The following is an 8,626-nucleotide window of genomic DNA, read 5'->3' as shown; positions in this document are numbered from 1 at the left end:
TCCTCTCGCTGCCCCCCCGGCGGGCAAACCGAGAGGCAGAAGGTGGCTCCGCAGCGCGGCTCTCCCGCGGAGCCGTGCCAGTAGCCAGGCAAGCACCGCGGCCCTGGCGAGAGGCGGGTTTTCGGTAGGAATGGGAGGTTATTTTCCAGGTGGCAGGTCTACCCGCTTTCACGGTTGCCCAGCTGCTGTAGCTCAGCGTAATCCCAGTTCAGGTGACAAGAATCGCAGTCGTTTAAATTACGCAGAGATCTAGGCTATCATTTTTGCATCAATCCTCTTCGTGCTAAACAAATCCAGAAAAGTATTTTCATAGGACGTAAACAGGTTACGAATTTCAGGCAAGGAAAGGAATAATGTGCGGAACAACTGGCGGGGAAACAACTGCTAGAGCATTTTTAAGAGAATTTACTGGTTATCACTTTCTTCTCCCTCCCTACACGAAAGCATCCAGATAGCAGCACTTTTCATAATAAATGAGCATGCATGCTCACACTTGAATGTCTTGTCTTGAAACTGTTAGAATTTCTTTAGCCAGCCTAGGTTTCACATTTATGAGATGCTTTGATTTTTGCTTACCTGCTAAAAAGGAACAGCTCTGTAGCAGTATTTTTTAAGACATGCCCAGTTAATTTTGCTATATTCTGCTTTTACTGCCCAGATTTGTGCTTTTGCAGCTGCACCTGGTGATACATAATTTCTCTTCAGGAGCAGATACTCACCAGATGTTAAAGTACTGAAGATACCCAAAGAAAGGATGTCGATTTATGTGAGGGAAAAAAAATTCTTACAAGAGATTCCAAAATAATAACATGGGATGTGATTCAAGGCTGTGTGAAATACTATGTGAGGTGGGGGTTCTTTCACAGAATCACAGAATCATTAAAGTTGGAAAAGACCTTTGAGATCAAGTCCAACCATCAGCCCAACACCAGCATGCCCACTAAACCAAGTCCTGAAGTGCCATGTCTACACATTTTTTGAACACTTCCAATGATGGTGACTCCACCACCGCCCTGGGCAGCCTGTGCCAATGCCTGACCACTCTCTCCATAAAAAAATTTTTCCTAATATTAATCTAAACCTCCCCTGGTACAACTTGAGGCCATTTCCTCTCATCCTATCGCTAGTTGCTTGGGGGAAGAGGCCAACACCCACCTCACCACAACCCTCTTTCAGGTAGTTATAGAGAGCGATACGGTCTCTCCTCAGCCTCCTCTCCTCCAGACTGAACAACCCCAGTTCTCTCAGCCACTTCTCGGAAGACTTGTGCTCCAGACCCCTCACCAGGTCATTGCCCTTCTTATTGTTATGGCAGAATTTTTCTGTGGTGTGTGCAGCCTTCGCCTCTGATTCCCATTTCCTGCCTGGATTCCCATCTCAAAACCAGAGCCAGGAAAAAGAAACTCATTGAATCAAAGTGCATCTCTGAGGCAGTGCAAAGCAAATAGGTTTCTTCTGGGTGCCTGGTATGAAAGTGTAAAATGATCAGACATTCTGTTCACATGGATACTATTTGCAAATTCCCAGGTGCAATGTAAGTTACACCCTTTTGAAGTGGCAGGCACCATTTCAGAAAGAGAAAAGAACAACCTTGTATCAAAGAGTTTAGACCATGAAGACCTGAACGGGTAAAGGGATCCTCAGTGTATGTACTCTCACCTAATGCATTGATTTACTGTCCACATAATAAACAAATACCTAAAGTTTTAAGTATGATTATTGATTTATGGCAGTGCAGTTCTTCTGCCACCAAATCATAGCAGTTAAAGCACTTAAAACTATTATTTCTGTATTTTGCCAAGATTCTGCTGTACTTGAGTTACTCTGATGTACTACTGAAATGTAGGTCTTTCTGGTGTTCAAAACAGGTATCAATAGCTTCAAACAGTGATGCAAACAAGTTAGGACAGAAAACAGTTTCACTAATAGGGTGAAATTCAACTGGGATTTTAGGTTTCGTTAATAAATAACATGCGTTATAAAAAGAGAACACTGCTCCCTTCGCAGATGTTCTCTGCAGTTCCTTGAAACAGATACCCACATCCCCACAATTTTGAGCGTGTGCATTTCCAGCTAGCAGCGGTCAGACAGACAGGGGACTGCTGAAAGTGTCACCAGCCAACTTCCACTGATGGCAATGCATTACTTCTGTATGTCAACCATAGCCTAGCTAAATGAGATGACAAATCCATCAGGCCCAATGCTCATTTGGACCTGGCACCACAGTTAATGGCTCTGACGCAGCCTGGGATGTGCATTATCCCACTACTATACACCTCCCATTCACCACTTAGTTAAGGGACCATCTCTGTTTCATAGTAATCTACCCCTAATAATCGGATACAGTAAGATGGCAGAGGACTGTGTTGTTTCAGATCCTTGTGAGAATTTAGGAATATGGTGACGTGGAGAGGTTCCAGGTATGTAGAAGAGCTCCTGAGGTAAGCCTTTAAATACTCAGTTGTGAAGTCCTCAGCAGTCTAAGCTTCCACTGCCCTCAGGAGAAACATGTTCGCTAGGCACAGCACAGTGGGTTTGGTTACTACTGCCAACATCCCCTTGTATGAACGCGCTCCAATCTACAGCATACAATTTAAGTCGCCTGTTGTTAAAGTCAAATGGCTCATGATAGCCTGTAATGCAATATAGGTAATAACAGAGCATATGTGAAAATATTTGGGAAAACATTAAGAGCCTGTAATTTGCTCTCTAGCCCTCAGATGCATAGGCCTGTTGCAAGATAATTTCCCAAAATCACGGAGTTGTCTGTAGCAGGAGGTCTCCACTATGGTAAGTACGGGCATGAAGAATGTCAAAAGTTGCTTGATAGGAAGGAATATGGAATACTTTACTGTCTGGGTAGTGCATGTATGCAGGCTGCATACATTGTCTGGGGTTCATTTGTTTTTCATTTTAGAGTATCTCTGGACACCATTTAATTACAGTGAGGTTGTTCATTAGCCTTCCTGACAGCGTGGCAACGTGGTCACCATGGCTGGTCTCGAGATGTTCTGGAATTCAGACACTTGGACTAGCTGACGGAGGTGGAAAATGCATTAAAGTTTCCTACCGCTTTCTGTGCTAGAGTAAAACCCCCTTGAGAATGGGAATGTCAGCCTTGTATGCCAGCCAAAAACCTGAGCCAATAATGACTGTGCTGGCGTCAGGGTAACTCAACCTTTTTAGTCCCACAGTATGAAAGCTGCCTAATTTTGCAGGAGAAAATTAGAACCTGTTTATTTGTTTCCTTGCCAGCCTTCCTGAGGTATTTATATACATTGTCCTGCCTATGGGCCCCATTTGGTCTCCAGGCTAACAGTATTTTGTAAGCTCACATGGGGTGAAATGTTTGTCACAGAACAGGGTTGATTTTTGCTGAGCCAATCTTCTTTTGGAGACAAATTGAGCAAGCGCTTGAAGGTATATGTCATGCCAGCCACTAACTGCTGCCCCCAACATGTCAAAGGTGGCCTTGGTGTTCAGCACCTCAATTTGTCTCTCTTTTTCCTCCTCTGGCAGTGTCTTTGTCTTCTGGGATGCTGAACCTCCATGACCAGATGAGCGCTTTCTGGAGATACCTCAAGGGATCTCAGTGGGACTGTTGGTAATGATAAAGGAGATACAAACTACTGAAAGAAACACGCTGCTTTTTAAACACAGACAAATCCATAAAACAGAGGCGGGTACCTCAGTTATCTAGCAAATCCTAGACAAGGCCTTACGAACAGAAGAGAAGTGTAATAAGGGAGGCTTATTCCTCATCCTGAAAACGTGCTGGCACTCCAGTGGTTTACTTGTTGCACTTCTTCGCAAGGCATGAGGTCACTGCAAAAGCTATGAACAGGCAGCAGTTTGTGAAGCATGGCAATTTCTGGTTTTGTTTCTGCTTATTGCCTTCCTTTATGACTTCTTTCTTCTAAATGAGCAAATGAGCGTGCATGCTCATTAAACAGATAAATTTGCACTCATCATCTTCCAGACAGCCGTAACTACAGCTCACTCTCAAGGCACTCTCTTTCAGGCTACAAAACTACAAAGCCTGAAAGAGCTATTCATCACGTTGCCACTGCTCTGTCTACATACTTATTCTTACATAGACTAGGTTCTTCCTCTTCACCCCATGGATTAGTCCACAACCTAGATGCCCTAATCAAGGGAAATTGCCCTGCACTTCAAGGCAGTCAGGTGAAGCCCCTGGAGACTGGAAAAAAAGAGGAACATTGCGCCCAATTTTAAAAATGTAGCAAGGAGGATGTTGGGAACTACCGACCTGCCAGCCTCACCTCTGTGCCTGGGAAGATCATGGAACAGATCCTCCTAGAAGCTATGCTAAGGCACGTGGAGGGCAGGGAGGTGATTCGAGACAGCCAGCATGGCTTCCCCAAGGGCAAGTCCTGCCTGACCCACCTAGTGGCCGTTTAGGATAGAGTGACTACGTCAGAGGACAAGTGAAGAGTTACTGATCTTTGTCTATCTATCTGCACTTCTGTATGGCCTTTGAGACGGTCCCCCACAACATCCTTCTCTCTGAATTGGAGAGATATGGATTCGATGGGTGGACTGTTGGGTGAATGAGGAATTGGTTGGATGGTCATATCCAGAGGGTAGTGGTCAACGGCTCAAAGTCCAGATGGAGATCGGTGATGAGCAGTGTCCCTCAGGGGTCCATACTGAGACCTGTACTGTTTAATATCTTCATCAGTGACATAGTGGGATCAAGTGCACCCTCAGCAAGTTTGCAGATGACACCAAGCTGAATGGTACAGTTGATACGCCATCCAGAGGGACCTGGACAAGCTTGAGGAATGGACCCATGTGAGCCTCATGAGGTTCAACAAGGCCAAGTGCAGGGTTCTGCACTTGGGTCGGGGCAAACCCCGGTGTCAGTACAGGCTGGGGGATGAAGGGATGGAGAGCAGCCCTGCCAAGAAGGACTTGGGGGTACTGGGGAATGAAAAGCCAGCAATGTGTACCTGCAGCCCAGAAGGCCAGCCGTCTCTTGGGCTGCATCCAAAGCAGCATGGCCAGCAGGTCGAGGGAGGTGATTCTGCCTCTCTACTCTGCTCTGTGAGACCCAACCTGGAGTCCTGCGTCCAGCACTGGGGCCCTCAGCACAGGAAAGACATGGACCTGTTGGAGCGGGTCCAGAAGAGGGCCACCAAAATGATCAAAAATGATCCGAGGGATGGAACACCTCTGCTATGAGGATAGGCTGAGAGAGTTGGGCTTGTTCAGCCTGGAGAAGAGAAGGCTCCAGGGAGACCTTATTGCAGCCTCCCAGTACTTAAAGGGGGCTTCTAAGAAAGATAGGGACAGACTTTTTAGCAGGGCCTATAGCGATAGGACAAGGGGTAATGGTTTTAAACTAAAGAGGGCAGATTTAGACTAGACATAAGGAAGAGATGTTTCACAATAAGGGTCGTGAAGCACTGGGACAGGTTGCCCAGAGAGGTGGTAGGTGCCCCATCCCTGGCAAAATTCCAGGTCAGGTTGGACAGGGTTCTGAGCAACCTGATCTTGTTGGAGATGTCCCTGCTCACTGCAGTGGGGTTGGACTAGATGATCTTTAAAGGTCCCTTCCAATCCAAAGATTCTATGATTCTATGATTCAAATCAAGAGATAGCCTGCTTTCTCTAGGGTTGCAGGTCCACCCCTTTCTCCCTCTCCTTTTCCCACCCCTTTGCTTGGGCTGGCACTGCTTCTGTTTGACCCTTCCCCAAGCCAATTGAATCACAGAATCATTAAGGTTGGAAAAGACCTTCAAGACCATCAAGTCCAACCCTTAACCCAGCACCACCATGCCCCCTAAACCATGTCCCAAAGCACCACGTCTACACGTTTTTTGAACACCTCCAGTGATGGTGACTCCACCACCTCCTTGGCAGCCTGTTCCAATGTTTGATAACCCTTTGGATAAAGAAACTTTTCCAAATATCTAATCTAAACCTCCCCTGGTGCAGCTTGAGGCCATTTCCTCTCGTCCTATCACTAGTTAGTTGGGAGAAGAGACCAACACCCACACCACCACAACCCCCTTTCAGGTAGCTGTAGAGAGCAATAAGGTCTCCCCTCAGCCTCCTTTTCTCCAGACTGAACAACCCCAGTTCCCTCAGCTGCTCCTCGTAAGACTTGTGCTCCAGTCCCCTGACCAGCTTCATTGCCCTTCTCCGGACACGCTCCAGCACCTCAGTGTCCTTCTTGTAGTGAGGGGCCCCAAACTGAACACAGTATTTGAGGTGCGGCCTCACCAGTGCTGAATACAATTGAGCTTGATGAGCTGATGAAAAACTAGCCCAACAGTGACAGTGAGTAGTTTTCTGCTGTTTTTTTGATCAGCACAGAGGAGACTGATGAGGCAGCCCGTGGTTGGGGCCACCGAGCTTCAGTTCCCTGGGGCTTCAGCTGGGCAGTGCTGGCTACTCACGCCAGCAAGGTGCACAGGCCTTTGCTTCCCCTCAGCAGGCGTCCCTGCTCTACCTCTTCTTCAAACCTTGCAGCTCTTGGAGCACCTCAGTTGTCGGACTGTTTTCTTTCACCAGGATTGAACAAGCATATTGCTGTATTCTGCGTGGTAGGTGTCTGAATCACAGCGCACTGAAAATGAGACAGGTAAGTCAACCAGCTTGAGACATCCTTATCATGGAAAAGCCTGACATGGATGATTACACTTTGCCTGTGTCACAGGCAACTGAAAAGAAGGTCTTAGATAGAAACCATGAGGCAACATGATAGATACATGGTAGATACAGCCACCAAGCTGTAGTAAACTTCCCTGATGCACAGATGCTGGAGATGCAGATGAAAACAGGGGTTCAGGAGGAACTGAATCCCCACTCATGTCTTCTGTAGGAAGTTAGTTTAGCCTTTGTTGCTCAACTGTGAGTCAAGGTCTCAAATCAGTTTCTTTAGCAAGGATTCTGAGTTTGTGAACAGCCGGCAGCCGGCACCATGTGGAGGGAGTAGCCCTGCTGTGTCCACACCACCAGCCAGCTTGATTCTCTCTCCTTACTAGTACTCCCCGTTCACCAAAATCACCCAAGTCCTCCCATATTTTGTACCTGTCTAGATGGATTGATATGTTTTACCATATGAAGGAACCAGTGCTCTAGTTTTTCTAGACTTTTTGCTATATTAAAATAAAAAAGCTTTTTTCCTGATTTCAGGGAGCTTAGTGTGGATGTACGCACCAAATAACGTGGAAATATAGGATTGGGAGCTTGATCAGAAAGTAAGCAATTGTGATTCAAAGTGATCATAAAGCAAAAAGTTCTGGTAAATGCACAAAAGGTGCATAGATTAGCATAGATTTCTTTTTTTCTACCTGCAGCATTTTAAGGTCTAATCAGACTCCATCAACACATGAGAACCCAAGGCTATCCTAGTATTCTATCATGTTCCTGGAGTTTAATAGGGCGCTGTGCGTGGATGTGTACAGAGATCTGTATGCCTACAAGAAGTTACAGAATTATGGCCTGTAAGAAGATGTCTTAGGTTTTCACTCTTTCCAGCATCGTGAAAGGAATGAAGTAAGTTAGCTGGTAATAAGAGAGAATTTGCTTTAGTTCTTACAAACTCATCAAGATAATTGTTCATGATAAACAGACCCATGTATCTATGAGAAGTCCTATGGACTGCAGCAGCCCACGAATGGGAACCTGAGGGCAGGTTTGGCAGAATCAGATGGCACGATCCTAGCGACTAATAGTGACGTGGAAGACAAAATGAATCCAATTTGTGACTTTTAAATGTGAAGTTATTTTCACAATGCAGGTTTGTGACAGCTGGAAGAACTTCATTTTCATTTGCAAGTTCAATACTGTCATCATGTGAATCGTTAAAAAAAGTGACATATACAGAAGAATAGACCTGTGTTTTCAGTTGAGCCCACCTTGTCGCTATTGACATTCATGCATATCAAGTATCTTCTGTATTTTATACTCTAATTTTAAGTAATTTCTCTAGCCTGTGAGCCATAGCTATTCCCTGTGAAGAAATTCATGTGGTGCCAAGCTTGTCAGCATTGTTGCTGGTCAAAGGCCATTGAAGAGTGTCACAGACAACTCCGCCTCAGGGCAAAATCACATCCAGTCAAGGAGTAACACTTCATCCTCCCTCTAGCCCTGTTACTACACTATTACTTCACCTCTTGGCTGGATGAGCCATTGTTGATCCCCTTTTTTCCTTCCTCTTTGAACTCCTCCCCATGGATACTGGCAGTATAAAGAGAGAAGTGGGACTTCTCCTCCAGGCGCTTATTAAAGGTCAAAAGAATTTGATTGAATTTGGCAGTAAAAACAGCTGTCCTCTTTTTATCCCCTTACAGAAAGATAACATTGTGACCTTCAAAGCATAAACTGATCACTGCGAAATTAAATTTATCACAGTGATGTCTCCTAAAAGCATGGAACCCCTTCATGGGCTCTTGCTTCATCCACCAACGTCTGGCCCTTGGGTGAGGGACACACCAGCTATCAGTGGATAATAGAACTCATTTAAAAAGGAAATCTTAATGTAATTAGGAGTATAAAGACAGTCATGATTTACTTACCTGTGTGAAGAGATTAAGACAAGAAAGGATGATCAAAGCGGAATTTAGAACATGCAAATATAATTGACCAGCACGTT

Source organism: Phaethon aethereus (assembly GCF_964289735.1).
Source record: "Phaethon aethereus genome assembly, chromosome: 1".
Lineage (NCBI taxonomy): Eukaryota > Metazoa > Chordata > Aves > Phaethontiformes > Phaethontidae > Phaethon > Phaethon aethereus.
This window is presented reverse-complemented; position numbering follows the sequence as displayed.